Source organism: Corvus moneduloides, chromosome 3 (genome assembly GCF_009650955.1).
Source record: "Corvus moneduloides isolate bCorMon1 chromosome 3, bCorMon1.pri, whole genome shotgun sequence".
NCBI classification, from domain to species: Eukaryota; Metazoa; Chordata; class Aves; order Passeriformes; family Corvidae; genus Corvus; species Corvus moneduloides.
In genome coordinates, this window is record NC_045478.1 from 96,742,090 (window position 1) to 96,765,257 (window position 23,168).

A 23,168-nucleotide genomic window follows, 5' to 3' on the forward strand; every position below is an offset into this window, starting at 1 on the left:
CCTTTGAACAAGGGAGTCATTTTTTTCTGATTGCCATTGGTACTGGTGTGTTTATGTGTCTGCAGAACTGACTACTCAAGTGAACATCTATGATTGAGGGATCTAGGGTACCAAAGTGTTATATCTTTAGTCCAGCAGTTACAGGGTAATCACAGAAATATTTCCATATTTCACACTGAATGATAAGTGAGTAAAACACAGCAACATGTAGAACAATATCCAGAATAATCAGCAGCTCTTCATCCACTCAGAGGCACTGAAAACCATGGAACTTTCAGAATAAAAATTAAGGCACCTCCAAATTAGATACCTCCCATGAAATAATGTTAAGGCCCCACTCAAACTGTACTTGCAATGCCTTTTATAACAACTTGTGCTTAAACACCTAAATTCTATCCAAGTCACATACTAGGTGCCAGACCAGGAGCACTAAACCAGAGCTCCATCATTGTCAATTTTGCCACAGCCCACAATCAGAAACCAGGACTTAGTAGGTCATCAGTTAATTTCTATTGAGGAGCTGCTGTCCTCTAACAACTAGGTAAGAGGTGTTAAGGCCCAGAAGTATGGCAAAGAATCGGGAGCAAACCCGCATGAGAAGATTTATAAAAACAGTTAAATACCAAGAGAAAATAATTTTGTTTTCTAGTGTGTCTTTTGAGAATTATTTCTGTTGTTTTGGTGTCCAATTCCCTTCCCCTCCCACCCCCTCTCTTTCAATTCAATAGTTATTTGTAGCCAGAGTACAAATGAGAGCACAGAGAGTACTTGTTGTTTACTCCTTCCGAGGTGCTTAACCACTGTGATTCAGAAACCTGCAACTTCTCCTGGGTTTTCAAATAGTTCCAGAGGGCTTCTGGGCAGACAGTGAATCCTTTTCAGGTGCTTTACTCTTCCTCCATATTATATCTGTTCTAAACTGCCCCAGCAATGGTACATGTATAATTAGATACACCCATGCTCCTCTGTTCATGGGGAAATTGGCCACATGCAAGCCTGGAGTCCTCTTAGGTGCTCTTTCTGTGTATGTGCAGTCAGCTCAGCAGATACTTCAGTTGCTGCGGCCAAGGGTGCTAATCTTGCCTCGTAAAGAAGGATTTCAGGCTAAGGTCAGTGGTAAAGGCTTAGTTAGACCCATGTTGTTTGCAGAGTACCCTAATGCACTCCTCTTGACATTGTGCTTGTTCATGCATGTCCATGAAACACACCTGACAAAACTGTGTCCTACAGAATCACAGAATCATTGAGGTTCAAAAAGACCTCCAAGATCATCAGATCCAACCTTTGATGGAACACTGGCTTGCCAACTAGACCACGGCACTAAGTGCCACATCCAGTCATTTCTTGAACACCTCCAGGGATAGTGACTCCACCACCTTGCTGGGCAGCTCATTACAATGCTTAACAAGGCCTTCTGTGAAGAAATTTCTCCTGATGTCCAACCTGATTCTCTCCCAGAACAACTTGAGGCCATTTCCTCTCACACTGGTTGCCTGGGAGAAGAGGCTGATCCCCACCTCATTACAACCTCCCTTCAGGCAGTTGTGGAGCACAATAAGGTCTCCCTGAGACCTTCTTTTCTCCAGGCTAAACACCCCAGCCACACCTCATATGCCTTACACATGATGCACTTCATATGATTTACACATATACATGACTGCTTTTCTTTACAGCTCTTTCTATACAACATACCCCTGCACCCTGATTTGGATACTCATTTGCTATCTGAATCATGCAGATATCGGGACACCTGATGCTTAGTAAACTTGGTACATTTTAGCAGGATTGTGCTAACCTTATGAGCACAGTATTGCACAGACAGGCCAGGTGCTGCTTGATGCTTCTGCAAGACTCAAGTCTTTATACAAAAACCTTTATACAAATAAATATTCTAAGCAGTATTACAATAAAACCTACACAAATACAAAACTATACCTGCATCATTCTTTGTAAATTACCTTTAAACACATGCAGCATTGTCCAGAGTCAAAGGTTTGAGCTGACTTGAAAGCTTATAAATGTACATAAAGGAGTTTGAGCCCACCTACAAGCATCCAGAGAGTTATGCCAAGGCAGAATTTCACCTATCCTACAAGTCAGCAGTTTTCCCTTTAACTTCAAATGGGAAAAGGTGATGCAGCCCAATCCTGCCAGCTGTTGATTAAAGCAGCAGAGCACCTTTTGAATGTTTAATCCCAATGAGATCACTGATAAGCTTTGTAAAGAGAAAGTTAAGCCACTCTTTTTTAGCTATAGATATATTTTGATTTCTATTAATAACATTTAAGTCATATAAAGAGTAATACAAGTATTATTATAGTACTTCACGTTGAGCAAGCAATTCACAATCAGCCTTTCATGTAAATTAGAAATATAGATCAAAATATTTAAAGTAGTTAGTGTCTGCTACTGCCACTAGGCTAGGCAGGCTTGACCTCGTGGGATACTTATGTTCTCATTTTGAACTATGCTGACTTACATGAATGATGGAAATAAATTGGTATGTCTCACTGTATTCCTCCTTATTATGGTTTCATATTCCAAAACTTAACAAAAATAGTTGATTAGCAAAGTTACATGATTAATGATACATGGTTACCATCATCACCCATTTAAAACAAATAGAATTGCTTGAAGTAACATAAAAATTAAATAATCCTGGTAGAGCAAATAAAGTTTCAGTCTTCACCAGCCCTTTCTATAATCTTGAAAGAAGACTTTAAAACAGCAAGTTCATGCAAAACATGTAAGTTTATGGTTATGAGGGAATCACAAGAGAAAAGAGTGACCCACACAGATCATGTAGTGAACACATCCAAGATCGACAGAAGAGCACAAGATTGTCCGATTAAAAACCACAAAGCCAAAAAAACCCCAAGGAAGAGTGAAGATAATGATCTAATGCTAACTACATTTGAGCTCACAACACAAACTGACAGCTTGTAAAAATCAGTAGAGGAACCCTTCTTCCTCAGTGCTTGCTCCACTTTTAGATCTTGCTTATTTGAAATAGCAAACCCTACCAGAGGCATAAAACTGACTAGATGGATTGGGAAACTGGTAAAATCAGGAGCGTTGTAGTAAAGTTTTCCCTCAGACCCACACAGTATTTACTTACACCTGTAAACCAATATTATCTTACTACATGAAGATAACAAATGCTTTTATTCTGTTGTTAAAAACATTAATTGTACTGATTTCAGCTCTCCAGACATATCTAATAGAACAGATGCAGAGAAAGCAACCCTCCCACCATCATTGCATGTAAGTAAAGGAAAAAAAAATACTTAAGCTATTTAACAAATTCCTACATAACCAGCTTGTGTTCATAATAGAGACATTTCAAGGCTTTGGAGTGTTTTCATTTAGTTTATTTTCAGTTAATAAACCAGATGCACCTGAATGAACACTTCAGACTCATGAAGATCATCACCTCGTGGTCTGTTTCCAATTCCATACACAAGTACTTGTGGAGCTACTCTTTACTATCAAAGAAGCAGAATAAAACCTGATTGGACCCAAAGTAAAATTGTTGATTTTTAAAGTAATAATGAAGACAAATTTAATATCCACCCCTCAGCTCAAAGTTATTACCTGACCTACAGTTCTTAGCACTGTCTGGTACAGAAAGATCTTATGCTGGATCCAGTCAGTAATATTTTCAGTGCTTGTCCAAAAATTTTGGAAGCAAATAAAAACTCTTCCTTTTAATATCACTGGAATTTTGATGGAAGCTTGACAGCTAGAGTGATGTTTACACACACACACAGTCAGACAGTTTGTATTCCAAAAATAAGCCCTTAAATTGTGAAATCATTAGGGAAATCATTCCCAATGCACACATGAAATTCCCTTCTGCAGGCATCTCCCCTTTTTGAGGTCTACAAATGATAGAACAATTCTTTCCAAGTTGCTGTTGCTCTAGGTTAAATATATCTCCAAGATCTTTGGTCTGGTAATTCAGTAGAAGTTGCATGAGAACCACATACTGAAAGATTTGAACACTGCTTTGTATTTTTAGAGTTGCTAAATAGGCACATATACATGGCCATTAGAGTGCTAAATAAAAAATTCTGTCCCTGGTTTTGGAGATAAATTACACTGAAATTGAAGCAAAATTATTTGAGTTCTAAAAAGACTTTATCATACAATCTTATAAGCCCCAGAGAAAGATGTCATGACTATGACAAAGTAAACTAAGCATAAGCCCATTTGGAGATTCAGTGAGGAATTTGGGTGCATCTTTATTACATCAGAGAAAAATAGGACTTTTGAAGTGCTGGACAACTATAGAAAAAATATTATTTAAACATGTTCTAATGTTTTTCTGCTGGAAGAAAAAAAACCTAGCTTGCTTAAAAGTCAGAACCAAAGCACACGGATGATGGACTTTGTAAAGTTTCTACTTTAGAAAGTGTCAGCGCAGACAAACTTTTCTAGACTATGAGTTGCCCATAAGTTCAAACCATGCACTTTATAGTTTGAAAATAAATTTGACAATTCAGTTGTGTAAAGCAACAAAACACATGCCAATTTGTAGAACTGAAGCTTGAAATCATCAGCACGCAATTCCCAAATACCACAGAGAAATGCAGTCATTGCACCTTACCTAGCTTTTTGTCAACTGTCTCCTCCTCCAAGGAGACCCCAGGGCAGCATCTGGAGTCCATGCAGAAGGGAAACTTGGGCACCTCCAAATAGGCTGCACAATAAGTGCTGGGCTGAGCAGAGAACTGCACTCACAGTGCAGATGTCCACAGCTGAACCACAAGAAAATTCCTGGAAGGATATTTATATGCCACTCTGACACACACACTCTGCTCTCAGGGTGCTCAAAAAGCCACCTTCACTGAGGAGCCACAGGCTCTTTTTCCAAGAGCCAAGCAAAGCTCATTCTCTTCATGCAAACCACTGCTGGAGATCTATAACCTCGTTGACCTGAAAGCACAGTTCCACAAGCAGCAGAAGCCCCAGGATCAGCTCCCACCTCTGCACAGGAGAAGGAAGTCAAGCTCAAATCTTTGCTGTCATGCAGGAACATTCCAGTCACAGGGATGCCATTAGAGCATTTCCATCCCTACTTGATACAGCTCAACTGAGCCATGCGGGAAGCACCACAGTGTTGCTCGTGAGCCAGAAGAGAATTCCGACTCCCCAAATGCAGTTACTGATGGTATTAGTCTATAAAACAGGAGTACTGACAGAAAGAACATATCATTACAAAGCCATTGTTTCAGTAGCAATTATTTGCCTGAACACGTTTGTGACCCGAGCTGTCTATAGCATCTTGGCATACATTACAAAAAGAACGTGAACACCACATTTTGACTAGAGAAGAAATCATCACCAAATTGTCAAAACACCAGTAGATCAGCTTTATTTATGACAACCTGAGAAGAATGTTAACAGTTCCTGATTGTTTCCTGATATTGGTGACTAACAAGCCACATGGTTCAGACCTTGTGTGCTCTATTATTGAGTGGCAAATCAACATTCAGTGGGCAGATCCACTCCTCAGACAAGAGCTCATTATTCTCTCCAAGAGGAAAATGGCAAATACTGAATGAAACCAAGTAAAACTTCCACAATAAAAGGACAAGGATTCATTTAAATATTTATCTACCAAAACATACTAATATAGCTTACTTTTAAACCAAGGTAAAAAAATGTAGTTGAGCACTGGAATCAGATTGCCATATGCCATCAGAATTTGAGTTTAAAATGAAAATGAAGCAACTCTGGCTTCTTTCCAATATGGATGACAATGTTCAGCTGTCTAAAGCCATTTCTTTCATTTTTTGGATATAAACGAGGCAATATACAGCCAATTCTTCACTGAAAGCAATTTTCACTACTTCCATCTTTGCCATTTTAGATGAAGCCACCCTGATTTATGCCACTGTGTTAACAGAATCAGGCTGCCACACTACAATAATGCAAATGCTGCCTTGCTGCGTACTGCATCACCCCAGTGCCATTGCATAGTTGGGTAATTTATATACTGCATATATACACACACATCATACACAAACACACACACACACATATATATATAATCTGTCTTCTGAGTATTTTTATGCCCTAATTAGTTGTATCTTGCCCATACTGGTGAAGTTTGTGCCAAGCATACCGTGTGTGCTTGGAGGTTTGTAACACGACTAGCCCATTACTGGCAGTCAGAGAGAGAGATACTAAAGGTCATTTTTGTTTATGTCAGACACAGGATGTTTCAGAAGCTTTTATGGAGCAGCTACATCTGTGCTCTCTGTGGGTTGGATCCACTCCATACATACTGCTGGAGGACAGAAAAAGCAGATCAGACAAGAGGGAAGCGCTATACTGGGCTTCATGGGAAGCCAACTTCACTAAATGCTCCACATAACCCAGGCTTTTCACAGCATCCCAGCCAGTGGGGCTGTGCAGCTCACAGACATTCTTCATGGAGGGACAAAGGCTGTTCTTTATCATCAGTTTTAATCTAATAGAAAGGTTTCATGGCATTTATTTCCTCTACAGCAAAATTAACTCTACTTGCAAAGCTTCCTCCCCCTCAGAGGGAAATAAGATGTAGGCTCAGAAGCCCAAATCCGCAATGATATTTAAGTGCCTGAGGAACTGTGCCAGAGTGTCTGGCAGGGGAAGCTAAACAGACTCAATTTTAAAAGGGAACATAGTGAATGGAGAGACAGACTGAAAGCTCAGGAGAATGAAGAACTCCTTTTATCTACTATGGGGGGAGCTGTTAAGTGGCAAGGAAAACTTTTCTGTTCTTCTTCATCTGTGTGCTTTAACCCACCATGAGTGCCATCTCCACCCATGTTTGAGGTGGGCTTTTGCTGCAGCTGGCACCAAACTAGTCACAGATGCTACTTCTAGAGCATCAACATCAATGTGATGGGAACTGGACAGAGATAAGTACAGTTTGTAGGAACACATGAACAGTTGCCTACAAGTTCCTTGTCCTGAAGGACTAATAAAAATACTTTTTGTGAAAGCTACTAATATACATCTTGCATAAAAACAAGGCAAAAAAGCAGTAGAAAACATTTTTTAAAACCCATGTTACTAATTATACTATACAGTCTGTGCATTTTGTCATTAAAATGCTATTTTCCATTTTTATTTCTTAACATTTTGCAGTGAATCCATTTTATTAATTTCCTTATATGTCTATACTGGGACAAATGTTATTCTCAGCAGTACTTGGGTAAATATGTAGCTGATGGAATTACCCTGATCTCACAGTAATGCAACAGAGGACACTTTGGTTCTCTGTGTACACAGGAATTATGGCTAAAGCATGACATGGTGGTGGGACTACATCAGCACCTGAAGGTTGCTTAACACATGGCACACTCCAGTATGACACTTCTAATTCACAGGTTATAACATCACTCTAATAACGTGCCTTATTCAAAATAATAGAACAACATTTGGGGGGCTTTAAACACCCTTATTACAGCTGAGTTAGTCTTTACAGAAATGCTAAAACCCCAAAAAGTATTAGCCACATTCTAATATAAAGGAACAGCTTTCCAGTGTTGATTACATGGAGAAGACAGCACTGGAAAACAATGAGAACATCTCAAAAAAAAAAAAAAAAGAAGTCTGTGAACTAACTTCTTTTTCATTCCATTATATTCATTCCATATATTCAACTTAAAAATAGCTTGTTAATCATCAAAAAGCCAAAAAACACAAACCACAAAAGTTAGTTCATTCATATTTTCTATTATTTCACCCTGTATTCACAAAGATCACACCTGTTTGAAGCAGACTCTACAGCAGACAAAAGGAAAGCATGCAAATGCCAGGAATATCTCCTATACTTGTATTCTTAAAAGCCTTATATAGAAAAGTCTTTCTATTTAAAAAAAAAAAAAATCTCAAAAATCTTTAGGGGGACTAGGAGCTGAAAAGAGTTTTCTTCCATTCACTGCATTGCTTTCTCAAACAACAGAAAAACACTATTAGAATCTGACATTGATTGATCTGATTTGAAGTGAGGTTAGGAAACATATGCTAGAACAAGCAAGTATCAGTTCTTGTGCCTGTGCTTTGAAGACATTCAAACCCCTTTCACTCCAGTTTCTGATGTGTTTATGGAAATAAAAGACGTAATTTATCTACCATAAGGTGCTCACTGAAGAGGTTCATGCTGTGAGGATGTCCATGGCAACTACTTAAAGAGATATAAGTGCTCATTTTTGAAATTGAAAGCCCAGGGACATGATTAGTTATGGTAATAATACCACATAAACCACCTAAACAGAGATCTTTTGTTCAGGGCCAAGTAAAGTAACTTCTCTTTTCCTGTGTGAAAACCAGCCTTCCTAAATTAATAAAACAAACAAACAAAACAACTGTAAACAAAATACTTATGTTTTCTATCAATTTTTTTACAAGAAAAAATAATGCACTTACATATGCACACATAGCTGAAATAATTACTTCCTTATATTACTTAATGTGCAATACATCAGGTAGTCCATAAAAAGTGTATGTGAAGATTATACAGTATCAACTCAAAAAGGCACAGAACCAGATTTTATAGAACTTTTCCAAATCTATTGAGATTCATTTGCAAAGAAATTCCAAAGAGAGGACAAGCACTCAACAGTCATTAAAAGATTTAAAAGTACTCACCAGTAGAACACAGCTGCAGCAACAAATTGAAGCTTTGTTGTGATATAGCAGAAAAAAGGAGAACCTACATTAGTAAGCATTACTCCAGAGCTAAGAAGAAAAAAACAAGGGCCACCTACCTCAGCAAACAGAGAACTGGAGCAGCCAAATCCCATATACCTGTTTCCCTGCCCTCCAGCTGCAGCCTTGATTTTACCCAGCACAAATTAGGGACAGGAATTAAGCACCTGCATCCAATCCCAACCTGCAGATCCGTTAGAGATCACAACCAGAAAGCATAGACGCAATCCAAGGTTAATTTATAATGGGATGGGGCTAATAGGGAACAAGTCCTAAAACCACTTGGTCCCAACTAAGTCTTCTCAGCTGTGGTCTTTATGGTGATTGCTTGTTCCAGATGATTGTATACATCTCACAGAGATGATGGCAGATACATTTATTCATCACTTAAGGTCATAATTTAAAAGCTCTTCTTCTTCAATACACTGAAGTTGACATAGAGCATTAAAGACAGCTTGAAAACTATACTTTATGTGATCATCTGAAAGAGAGGACTTTATATCAACTCAAGAAGAACTCCACAGAACACGTAGTTTTTATATTCTCTTTAATTCTCATCTGCTTCAGATCTCCATTAAAACTGTATAACATTAATTTATTCAGGAAAGCTTAATAGTCTCCTGTTGGAAGTTTTGTCCATTAGGGTGATATTACTGTCACTTTGTGCAAGGCCTGAATGGATGTCTTTTTTTTCCTATAAGGGCTATTATCCGAAGCTATGCTCGCAGAGGCAGTTTCTTACAATAAAAATGCCTGGAAATAAAAGTTCCCTGTGATACAGCATCTCATCTTCTTATCTTCTGACTGGCCAAACAATGACAAAACTGTATTGTTCATTTTAAAGGACATTTAAGGACTCATTTGTGAAAGACATAATAATGGTGGAGAAACGTGTCAAGGAAGAGCAGTGAGTCAGACTCTCAGCAGCTACATCAGCTGGAGGAAGCCACTCAGAACCAGGCTCCACATGAACTCCCTTTACAATTCTACTCTGCCTAATTTTAGCACTGAAAAATACTTTAACTCTTACTCTCTTGGGCAAAAAGCAGATGGCAAGATTTAAAGGGATTTAAAACCTTAAGCTAAACTGTCTCAGGATTACAGCAATAGGCAGCAAAACCTTTGCTACGGGTGCCCTTCAAATGGGATGAAGAAAAGGATGAGCTGAGCCATAGAAGAACAAAAGCAGAGTTAATGCACAAATTCCTATACCTGCTGATCAGCCAGTGTCCTGCAAGCAGGGACTGGACATGAAAACCACTCCACTGCCAGAGCTGAGTGGGGAGGGGATACTTATTCTCACTGTCCCCTTCATCAGTTGCTGCCTCTCAACCTGGGCACTGGAGAATGACACCTTCTCCTTGTCTTTGTTCCACCTGAGTTCAATGAATGCTTTTCTTGAGCTGGGGTGAAAATATTGAGTTCCTTAAAATGCTCTGTGTAGGGTTTTTTTACTACATTCACTGCCACATGGCACATGAAGACATAGCAGGGTCCCTTGTGGCTTGGAGAGACAGTGCTACTGCTGCGTGCTCAGAGGAGTTTTTCTTTAGGATTCCCTGTTCTCTGGGAAAAAGCTCACCCTCTCTCTTCTTGGGCTTATGCTGCTGCTGGAGACCAGGAGGGAAAAGCTGCACAGAAGGCAAATCCCACTATACTTGAGTCATCACTAAAGCAAATACTCTGCAATGTAAGGCTCCCATGATCAGCAAGGCGCTGTAAAAACTTAGATTGTGACAATCTGTTTCCCTGAGGCTTGTAGGCTAAACAACAAGCTAGAGGAAGGGAGCTACACAACAAGCAGGGAAAGGCATCTGACAAAAGCCTCATTAGCCCTCCATTTCCTTCACCCACAGCATATGTTTGTTTTCCTCCTAGAAGCATTTCTGCAGGTCTGTAAGCTCAGTACTTATCCTAAATATCCAGCAATGAGAAACAAAGGCTGCACAATCTTCTGAGTTAAAGAGTTATTGTGTTAAAACTTGGCTTTTCTAATCACTTTGATGTGAAAATTCAGGTGCCTGACTGAGAAAAAGACATCTAGAGTAGAACAGAGATGACTAAGAGAAAGATTCCTGCCACTTAATTGCTTTTGTACCAAAATATTACCTCGTGATGTGTAAACATCAAATTAGCAATATTCTCAGGGCAAGCAGTAATATAGCAATCAAGCAACTCCTTCCAGCTATATGGCAACAGCTCTGTGCTTTCCTGTCCTACTACTTTTTCCTCAATATTTGTCACACTGCACATGGAGTATGCTTAAAACTACCCCTATGCTGTAGACTATTAAATACCAGTTATTCTATCCCTTTGTGCTAATGCCATAACTTCGAAGATTATCAGCACTTCTGTTTCCATTTTGTAGAGAGAACCCTATGCCAGAGCTGGCAGCAGCAACATGGGAAGTCAGTAAGCCAAAATGATACTTGAAGGCCTGTGTTTATACACTGATGGCTCTCCCATATTCCACTGGAATATGCAATTGAAATTCAGCATTATCCAAACCAGGTTCAAAATAATCCTAGTATTTCTTAGCATTGAAAAAAGACACTTTCAGATGAAGCAATTTTCATTTTATACTCGTATTTCTACTTTAATCCGATCAGTTTCTGCAATATTACTGTCCTGTCACTACTTGGCACATTAATATTCTTCATAATCTGAGTACTTTATCAGCAGTTTAGACATTGTGTGGGAATCTTAATTCCCACTGCAAAGAGGAAACTACTCACCCTTCAGAACATGTGAGCATGGCACAAGTTCATTCGGTAAATTGCATTACTCTGTAATTCAGGATGTGTCTCTGCTGCTGAACAGGCAAGTGCTGGAAGTGAGACTGAGAGCAGTCTCCAGTCTCACCCCATAGCTCTGTCCTGAGGTGCTCCAGCTATTGCACTTCAAAATTAGGGAGTACTTTGAGGGAAGATCACTCTCAAGGACCACTTCCTGCAAGATGAATGAGGTTTTGTCTCCCTCCAGCCTTTGCCATCCTCTGGCATTACCCCCCCATGGATTACATTCTCCATCACTTCTGGCATACCCTCACACCACCTTCCAGACCATAATACGTGGTACAAGCTCCTCAAGTGCACTGTGTCCTCTCTAGACAATGTCTTTTTGGAACTTTGCATTTAGACCATCTTGTTTTCAATTCAAAACAAGCTTGCACTACTATCCACAGCTCATTTCCTACTTCTCCCAGAACCACAGATCTATACATTTATCCACTTTCTGTGGTGTATAAATTGACCTCACTGTGCAAATACGCATAGCAATGTTTGAACGCATATTTACAACGCAAATATTGCTTCGGGGAACACAAGGGATGTGTTATTCCCTGTTCTCTGAGTTCAGTCAGCAAAATCTCCTCGATGGATGTCAACAGTCAGTCACAATTTTCATCTGTAAAAATAGGAGCAGGATCTGACAGCCATACAAATTTCATCTGTTCCACTGCAACCATCTGTAATTCAATCTGCAAAATATTAATCAAGTTTATCTGACATGATTTTTCCTCCAACATCAGCTCATGATGCTTATTGCTTCTTGGTCTGTTACCGTTATACGCCAGATTTTTACTCTCCTTAATATTTATTCCTTTACTTTAGGAGAGATTGAGTTAGATTTATTGGACAACGCTTTTAGAGATCAATACCACATTACCTTCTCTTTAATCATTCCATACATATCATCTGTTTGCTATACGGCTTTCCATGGTCTGGCCTTTCTTTGCACTGCTAACCTAACATGATATGTTTAGGTTTCACAGAACATTTCAGGGTTATAACTCCCTACACACTCAGAAATTAGCAGGTCAAGCAACATCTTGCCTTTTATGCCAATTTCTTTGTCTCATTTTATTATCATGAGTTCCTAGGCCTTACTCTGAAGTCAGGATACATTTCATTTTTCCCAAGGATGACAAGGGCAAGAGTACTTCTCTCCCCTCACCTCCCTTTGAGAAAAGCTAAACATGCACACTCCCAAATATTCCAGTATCCTAGAAGTCAGGCTTAGAGTTGGATATTTTATTAATACATTTGTAGAAAGCTCTAAAAGTAGTAGAGTGAAATTCAGTGGGGACAACTGGACAACCAGGAACACATTTAAGCACAAATGAAAAAACATGGGCAACAACTTGCTCTGCAAATGTTGTGCTGGAAAACACCTGGAGGTTCTTGTAGATCACAAGATGAAAATGGATCACCAGCATGACGTTAGAAAGGAAAGAACAGACTGCACAGGGATGCACAAACAAGTCCTGAAGGAATTCCTTTCAGTCCATGGGAGACTCACATGGCTGCAGGTAAATACTTACTTCCAGCTGTAAGTACCCCATCTGAGCAGGGAGGGGGCAATACACCTCCCTACCTCTGCCAAACGCCACCCAGTTAGTCTAGGTTCTTGTATTAAAATGCGAGATCTGAATACTTTTTCCACAAAGATGGAAGAGATTCTGGTTCCGAATCTATGAGTCTTCATATAAAGCAAAGAACCTCCCAAAAATTCCCACTATGTCTTATGCTTCTTTTTTTAAACTTAAAATTTTATTTTTAGATTTTAAAAACTTGCTGGTCAGTTTTGGGAGAAAAACGTTAATTCAACACAGGGTAAGTATCCATGTGAATGTTGGTCTTAAATACGGCTGTCAAAATCAGAATGTCTGTGATAAATAAAGCAGTCTCTCTGTATTAGGTGCTTATTCTTTTAGTCATTCTTCAAATGAGACTTCAAATTAGAAAGGCTTGACCTACCTACTCATCCCCTGACACAGTTACCAAGGAAGTCATAACAGACAAGAAAAGAGCTGTTTCTACCCAACATTTCAAAGCAAAAATCAAGAATCATAAATTAAAATTACCTCAAAGTGTCCAAAGCACCACCGGTGTTAATGTTGAATTCTAACAAAATCTTTGTAAAAGTTTTGTACTTCTGGTACTGCAGCTCAAAAGGACATAAATTACTGTTTCATTCCCAGAGGGACATTTAGCCTTCTTTTTAAATTAATTCTAAAACCTTGTAAAATCTAGACAAGACTCTGCACATTTGGCCACTGCTCTGCAAATATTAAGGGTGCCTAGATTCTAAAATATTTTTAGGCATGTCAGTTTAACACACAGCCAGATGCAAATTGTCTCATTTCGGCCTGACTATTTGGTCCAGCTTTTTGTTAATGAAATCTAAAGTAATGTCAGGTAAGGTAAGGGAAATTGAACTAATTTCAATAGCAGGAAGTTGTATCAGAATACATTTCCTAAACGAAGGACACATTTACAAGATTTTGTTCTATATGATACAGTGGCTATAATCTCAGTTGCCTTCTGCAAAAATTTGAGAGTTTGACTCTTAACAGACAATATTGCTACTTTCAGATAAAAAAATTCCTAATGAAAAAACTGATTTAAAAATCCTATTTTGAAAAAATTAAAATTGAGTTCCATTTTTACTCATCTACTTTGAGGTTTAACCCATCCCACTTACAAAATTTACAGTGTTATCACAAGAGCTAGAGACATCTAGGAAGCAGGAAATATGCTGGAATTTATTCCTCCCTTCCTCCCTGTCTGGCTGCAAAGTATTACATGACTGAAGAGGAGCTGGCAATCCTAACTATCAGAATTAAAATGACAAACTGAGTTCTAGGGTTCAAAACCATGGTTGAGCTAAGCTGTTGCTCCTACCCTTTTCCCATGTTTATAACAGCATTTATTCCCTCATACTGAGTAGCAAAGGTGAAGAAATGAGTCAATTTTCCCTTCTTCTACTCATCTGTGTGGCCTCTTGCTGAACTGCCTGCCTGCTGCGCAGTACACGAAGCATGTGAATCCCATTTTGACACGACATGAGTTGCTACCTTGGCTTTTTTGATGGAAAGAGGAGAAGAAATTTTAAAATTGCACTGAGGAGCGATGATTACAGAAGGCACTCTTTCTAACTGCTGCCAGCTTTGCAGGAATTGGCTGAGTAAAAGAAAGAGAAGTGCCTGAAACATTTCATCGTTGAGCCCTCCTGCCTTTTCCTTATCAGTAATTAGCATGAGTAGCAGAATGTGTGCACTTCCTCAATGGAAGTAATTACTATGTAGAGCTCCAGAAGTTTTCAAACCAAAGCTTAAAAGACATCTAAATGACATACGCCTTCTGCAGGATTTCTAGAGGGACATTTTTTTCCTCTCTCCTTCAAAAAAAAAAAAAAATTATAACCATATTTTTCTTACCACAAAGATAAAAGACAGCATAATATTGACTAGGAATGCTTCAAGGCTGGATCAAAATTTTCCTGTACTGTCATGATGAACTATCAGAGAAACAACAGATATCCAGCCCTGCTGTCCAGATCTTAAAGCAATTTTTCTGCCATTGATGAGTTAGGCTTTCCAAGCCAAATTTACTCGTCTTTCACAGATTAGCTTTTGTCTTCAGGCAGGAAAAGACTGCAGACTCTGAAAGGAAGAAAATAAGAAATTTGCAAAGAGGAAAGAAATTGAAAACACCTCTAAATTTAGGTAGAACTCTCCCATTTCTGCCATCCACACCCTGCCTCCTCCCAGTTAAACACAATAACTCTGCCTTCTCTTGACAAGACCTGCTTCTTCAAGAAACACACACACACTCTTCCATCTCAGGCAGAAGAGACCACTGAGGTCATTGTGAGGCAAGTGCTGCCTTTCAGAGGACTGTTGAAGACAGTGAAATGCACCCAACAGTCCTGTCTTCATGCTTGTCACTTATTTGTGAGAGGAGACCAGAAACATTTTCAGTGGAAATAGTTCATGGTATTCAAGGTTGGACTGAAGAAAAAGAACAAGCACAGACCAAAAATAATGTGTGAAGGAGGGAATTAAAAAAGACAAAAGTGATGAAGAAAGAGGGACAAAAAAATGCACTGCAAACAATTACACCTACAGAAAAAGAGGCTTTTCTACTGGTTCCTACAAGGGCAAAAGGCATAACATTGAAGAGAGCAAATATTTCTGGTAAATATGGAAGAATGTCATACTGCCATAACTATGAATAGATGTTCCCTCTCCAGGAACTGGAAAAGTGCAGCTAGATGTTTAAGAGAGATGCAAGTTCCAAGCCCCAGACAGCAGCGTGGGAGGCCCCAGTGCCATCCCAGCAGGTAAGTGACAGTGCTATTCTGGAAACCATGTTCAGCATGTACCCAAATTAACAGCACCATAGAGAACACATTTCCTCTACAGTCTTCTAGGGATGTTTCAGAGACAGATGACAACATGATACCAAAATGAAGCCAAATATATCTTATTTTAAATAAGATAGACTATTCTAAAATAGTTGAAGACTAAAGAGTCTTAGAAATAGTTCAAGACCATGTGTCAGAGAAACATGCTAATAAATTCAGAATTTCACCTGTGACTCAGGGTCACAGATTTGGATGATAGGGAACTTTGTGTTTTGTGTTCAGCAAGGAATGGTAAAGCAAGAGAGCTTGTGACTCAGCCTTGAGGGCACTGGGATGCGTTTTGCCCCCAGAATATGTGTGCTACATGCTGAAAGAGAGCCTCAGACACAAGGTCTATCAATATTGTCATTGGACACAACTCACTGATTTCATCTTGCTGGTGGTCTCTATCACAATAAGCAAAATAAAACAGTTTTTGAAAAGGACCAGAAAAAGCTAGGTACTTCATTCCCATTGAGATCTTTGGGGAAAGCATCTAAGTATCATTGAAAAAAGATTAGATTAAAATGATTGAGACTTTTCCTGCATTTGTAAGTGGGAGCAGTTTTTAGGGTAAGATATTATCGAACAGTCGTGGCAGGTTTGTGGGTCTGGGTCTTCTGGCTTCAGGGTACAATTAATTTATAAATATAATTTGAGACACAGGCCAGTTGCAAAATTATTCATCTGCCTCCTCATGGATGACCAGGCAAATTATGGTTTTATTTTACTCTCTGTAATTAAATTGGTTAACTGAAAACTGAGTGACTCATACTTTCTACAGAAAATTTTATCATACTGTTTGCTACTAATATTTTTCCCTCCCATTCCTCTTCAAAGGGTTTGACTTGGTGGATCCTTTACTTTTTTGTTCAATTCATGGAAAAAGGTACAGGGATCAGATCTCCTGTTCAATCACCCAGCACTTTCTATTGACATTTCCCAGGTAACATCAACAACTACAGGAATTCTTAGCCTTTCTGTACCTCTGTGTAATGCTAAACGGAGCACAAACTCTGGAAATGTCTCCCTGCCTCCATTTTCTGGAAGGGGCTCATTCCATTATTCACACAGACAGATGGGCTCACATTTTGTACTATTATCCTACATAACACTGCTTTCTTTAGCTTTCATAGCAAGACATCCATTATTGCTAATGTTCAGGGCATAGCAGGTATGCTGGACTTGTGCAGCATCGAAGTGTCTCCTTGAAAAATAGTGTGGTCCTGAAAGAATCTCTATCTGCTCTATGAGTGCCTTCCCTGAGATCCTTCTAGCCTTTTTCTTCCTGGTTATGTCTGGAAAGAAATTAAATTAAGGCTGTGAGTATCTGGCAACATCATTTCTGAAAATGCTTCTGTCTGAAAGCGCTGTATGTTTGCAGCACTTATTAGCATGTGCTGCGTTAAATGTGTGTGTAGCCTCGACCTGTGAGGATCTGTTAATCCATTCCTGTTCCTACCTCACATGTTCCCCCTGTTCCCTGCCCTAGCCCTGGCCACTCCCTCGGTTTCTCCCTATTTGCTCCTGTACCCCAACCCCACCCAGGGACCACCCCTGGGCCCCTGACAAAACCACCCCGCACCCAGACCACCCTGTCTCTCTACCTCTGAACATTGCTGGGAGAAGATGTGAATAAAGCCATCTCAAACCCTCATGGGAGACCCTTCTCTACCTCGTTTACCACCACTGCGTTGTAACGCTGCTGGCTGCTAGAGCCAGATCGCGGGGCTGTCCCAAATGGACTCCAGGATGTGACTGGTCACACAGCCCTAGGAAACCCCCGCTGTGCTCACAGGGAGCTGCAGCCTGCTAGGCAGAGTCCAGCAGTTACAACATCGACCCTGTGTCTTCATCAACCCACTTGACTCAAGTTTTTCTGCCTCAGAAGGTGACATTTAACTTCCACTGGAGAACCTGGGGAATCCAAAGGTGTAATATGCAGGTACAATTTAGGGCAGGTCATAACGAAGCTTGACTAACTATGAACACTAGGACAGCATATTTCTCTGCTTCCCAGTTCTCTGTGTTAGTAAAGCCAGGTACTGGCTCCCAAAGCTGGGAGGGATGAACTCTGTGAGTCATTTGCTAACTGTCGTGTTTCTGAGGAGTCAAACAGGAAATAACATGAGCATATGGAGAGGTGTCTCTTGGTGGAGCCTATAGGAGTGGCATGCCCAGTATTAGCTTAGCTCAGAAGTGAGGAGCTGCAAACAATCACAAACTGTTAGCTTTTAGTTGAAATGTATATTTTTTTTAGTTGAAATGTATATTTTTTAAGTCAAAGTTGCTTCTTAGCCAGCCCTCAATCTTAAATATTAATATTTTTACCACCATACTCCTTCCAGAATCATAGACTACAAATTGTCTCAGTTTGGGGGGCATATTTGTGGGTGCTGGAAGTTACTGTTCTGGATTCCAAGCACACAGAAGCCATTCCTTCAGCAAGAACTACTACCAAGGGACTTTATCCTGCCATACAACATGCTGCAGGGGATTTCCTATGCTGCTCTTCAAAGACAGACTGTCCTTCCTGAATGGGCAAAGGGTTACCTCCTAAGTGAGCAAAAACAGCTGAGAGGAGACAAGATTAATCCATGGATAAGAGTGGCAAACTTGCAGAAAACTGGCTGTGAAAACAGAGAGATATCAGAAAAACACAGGGGCCTGGAGAACAGGATATTAAAAATCAACCTTCAGACTTACCTATGATGCATGAGTTTTACAGTATCTCATAAAAGATGTTCTTCCTTTCAATTAGAAGTTTATAGGAAGAGATCATATCTTTTATTAGAGAAACACAGATAAACTCCATGTACTCTTCAGTCTCAAGGCAGTGATTTTCTGTCCTCAGACTAAATGTAGGGTCCTTCTCTCAGTTCCTTCTGTCCCCATTCCATTTGATTAGTTGTGCACGCAAACTACCAGGTGTGCCAGGCACAGCTCCTACCTGGTGTCCATGCTATCAGCCTGTGACCCAGAACGGTTTTATTGGGAGCCACAGTGGAGGCCGTGGTGGCATGCCATTGCTCCTAATGGCACATTAGAGCAGAGCACACCATAAGAGAATGCCGTGCAAGAGGAGAGAGAGGCCAGCTTTCCTGTCAGAGGAAATCCCAGCTGGCTGATCACAGGAGGGCAGCAGCCTGTGACATCCTTCACAACACTGATATCACACAAATGACAGAGAGATGAGGATCCTCAGCACCATCTGTTTTGACCGACTGTTCCACTCTTGTGCACTGAATTACAAATGTAGACAGAGCCCAAGGGAACTAATTAGTCCCCTCCAGAAGAGAACTGGGGAGTGAATTAACATACCCACAGGCATGTACAATCAGAGAACCAGCAACCAGGTCAGGAAGCTGTGTTATATGACAGCAGAGATAGACCCTTCGTCATTGCTTTTTGCAATGTTATCCACCAATGATATTCCCATAAGGAAACAGCAACTTACAGCTGTTTGTAACACCAAGGTAGCACCATTTGCTTAAAAGAGCAGATGCTATACTATATTCTCTTTTTCTTTCTTACCTATCCCTCCTATGTCAATAAAAGAGATAAAAAAATTTAGTCAGATCTCTGATCGCTATGAATGGGATACAAAGGCACAAGTAATGTGCCAAGGATATGGGGATACGACCTCTTGTTGTGCCAGGGAAGGTTTAGGTTGGATATTATGAGAAATTGTTCACTGTAAGGATTGACAATACTAGAACAGGCTGCCCAGGGAAGTGGTTGAGTCAGCATCTGTGAGGGTATTTAAAAGCTAGGTAGATGTGGTGCTTAGAGACATCCTGTAGTGGTGAACTTGGCAGTGTTGGGTTAATTGTTGGGCTCAATCTTTTCAAGCCTAAATGATTCTGTGACTCTAAGTGATAAGCAGTGAAGGGTGAGCAAAGCATTAAAGATGTGGGATTTCCTAGGAAAAAATGTTACAAGTAGGAAAAGCAGTTTTACTTAGCTCCTTCCACGAGAAGAACATTTAAACTCTTCTGTTGACTGAATTTGTAAATTGGAAACAAAATACCCAGTAAAAATTGTGACTGAACCCAAGCGTGGCAGGAGCTGAAGAACTAGGAACCATCAAGCAAGTTCCGTGAGTCCCCATTGTATTGCAACTGGAAGTCTGGTGAGCAAGGCTGTGAAGAAGAAATTATTAATCCCAAATGCAATTCACATCATTTTATTTAATCTGGCAAGATTCCAGTGTATAATCAAAACAGTCTGGGCCCCTGTGCTTTTTTGTTACTTGTCCATCTGATGGACAGGTCCAAGAAGAAAGGTCCAAGAACACCTTCCCTACAAGGTTTGTCTCCCCTGGATCTTCAGACAATCATGTTTACAACAGCAATGCAACTGTCTCTGTCTTACAACTGCTGTTATAAGCCAAAAAAAGAGTTGTGTATTCATATTTTTACTACAAGAAAGCTCTGGATTGACCCAAATTAACTTCTTTTACATTTTCCTTACTGATTAAAGGGTTTGGCAACTTAATACCCATGTGGTTCTTGTTTTCACTACTATACCAAAGTTTCATTTACCACACACAGACAAAGCTAATTTCTAGAGAGTTAACACCACTAATTTGTTTCCTATACTTATGCCATTTAGAGTCCATGTACTAGTTTGAAAACAAACCAGTGGGAGGCACCAAGTCAGAATAACAATTTAATGGAAATTAAAGAAAAAGGGAAAAAACAAAGGTAAAAGAAAACACTGTCAAACTGACAGAGTCAAGGTACAACCTGACACCCTGTTAGGCAGGGTGGTGGTAGCAGTCTGGTAGAATGGTGGCTGCAGTCCTCTGAAGCAGTGATCCTGTAGTGAAACAGTCTGCTCTTCCTCTGGAAGTCCAGTGGTGGCTGTGTAGCTCCTGTCCTCTGGAAATCCAGTGGGAAGCCAGTCTCTCTGGTGTTCAGCCTCAGCTTATATCCACGATGGGATGCTTGGTTCCTCCCTCTGGGTGGAGCATCTCACAATGGGGTAACGAGTCATGAGGCAAAGTGTTGATTAGGCTCATTAACAGAAGATAGTCCGGAGGGAGTTATCTCTGAGTCAGGCGGCAGGACAATGATGGGCCATTAAGAGAAAGATAGTCCGGGGGGAGGAGGCAAGGAAACACTGCCCCACCTGATTTCAACAGCTGATGGGGATGGTAATAGAATACACTGCAACCCAGGACATTATCCACCCCTTATTCTATTACCATCTGCATTATCCCAAATCAATACCTTCTTAAACTCTAAAACACACATACATATATATATATATATATATATATACACAGTGAAACCTACACACCGTTCTCACCTAAGATTAGGTCTCCTTGTGGTACACAACGGGTTTCCCCATCTTTCTGCATTACCCACCAAGTGCAGCCAGGTCCTTGAGCAAAGACAATCCCACGGATGGGTTTGTCTTTGCCTGAGGTGGGATTAATCCAAACAGTCTTTCCTAAAATACCTCTCAGGTGTACCGCAGGGACTCTATCTCCATCCACTGTGTGCAAGGGTTCAGACTCGGCAGGACCAGCTCGATTGATGGACCCTCGGGTATTGACTATCCAGGTGGCCTTTGCTAAGTTCACTTCCCAATTTTTGAAGGTCCCCCCACCAAGTGCCTTTAGGGTAGTTTTAAGTAGTCCATTGCAGCGTTCAACTTTTCCAGCAGCTGGTGCATGATAAGGAATATGATATATCCATTCGATACCGTGTTCTCTGGCCCAGGTGTTGATGAGGCTGTTCTTAAAATGAGTCCCGTTGTCTGACTCGATCCTATCAGGGGTGCCATGTCTCCACAGGACTTGCTTTTCCAGGCCCAGGATGGTGTTCCGGGCTGTAGCATGAGGCACAGGGTAGGTCTCCAGCCATCCAGTGGTTGCTTCAACCATGGTCAACACGTAGTGCTTGCCTTGGCGGGTTTGGGGAAGGGTGATGTAGTCAACTTGCCAGGCTTCACCATACCTGTACTTTGACCATCGTCCACCATACCACAGAGGCTTCACCCGCTTGGCGTGTTTGATTGCAGCACAGGTCTCACAACTGTGGATGACCTGTGAGATGCTGTCCATGGAAAGGTCCACCCCTCGGTCACGGGCCCATCGGTATGTTGCATCTCTCCCCTGATGACCAGAGGCATCATGGGCCCAACGAGCTAGGAATAATTCTCCCTTGTGCTGCCAGTCCAGATCCACCTGTGATACTTTCACCTTGGCAGCTCGGTCCACCTGCTCGTTGTTGCGATGCTCTTCATTAGCCCGACTCTTGGGTACGTGCGCATCCACGTGTCGAACCTTCACGGTCAGCTTCTCTACTCGGGCGGCGATGTCCTGCCAAATCTCAGCAGCCCAGATGGGTTTCCCTCTGCGCTGCCAGTTGGCTTTTCTCCAGCGATCCAGCCATCCCCAAAGAGCATTAGCTACCATCCATGAGTCGGTGTAGAGATAGAGCCTCGGCCACTTCTCTCGTTCAGCGATATCCAAAGCCAGCTGGACGGCTTTAAGCTCTGCAACCTGACTCGATCCACCTTGTCCCTCGGTAGCTTGTGCAACTCGTCGTGTGGGGCTCCATACTGCAGCTTTCCACTTCCGGTTAGCGCCTACAATTCGGCAGGAACCATCAGTGAAGAGGGCATAATGTCTTTCAGTCTCCGGTAGCTCATTATATGGTGGGGCTTCCTCAGCACGAGTCACTTGCTCTTCCTCTTCTTCAGAAGATAATCCAAAAGTCTCACCTTCAGGCCAGTTTGTTATAATTTCTAGAATCCCAGGGCGATTCGGGTTTCCAATACGGGCACGCTGTGTGATGAGGGCGATCCACTTGCTCCATGTGGTGTCGGTGGCATGATGCGTGGAAGGAACCTTTCCCTTGAACATCCAACCCAGCACCGGTAGTCGGGGTGCCAGAAGCAACTGTGCTTCAGTGCCAATTACCTCTGAGGCAGCTTGGACTCCTTCATAGGCTGCCAAGATTTCCTTCTCTGTGGGAGTATAGTTGGCTTCAGACCCTCTGTAGCTTCGGCTCCAGAACCCCAGTGGTCGGCCACGAGTCTCACCAGGCACCTTCTGCCAGAGGCTCCAGGACAGACCATTGTTCCCGGCTGCAGAGTAGAGCACGTTCTTCACCTCTGGTCCTGTCCTGACTGGGCCAAGGGCTACCGCATGAGCGATTTCCTGCTTGATCTGGGCAAAGGCTTGCTGCTGTTCGGGGCCCCAGTGGAAATCATTCTTCTTGCGGGTAACCAGGTAGAGAGGGCTCACGATCTGGCTGTAC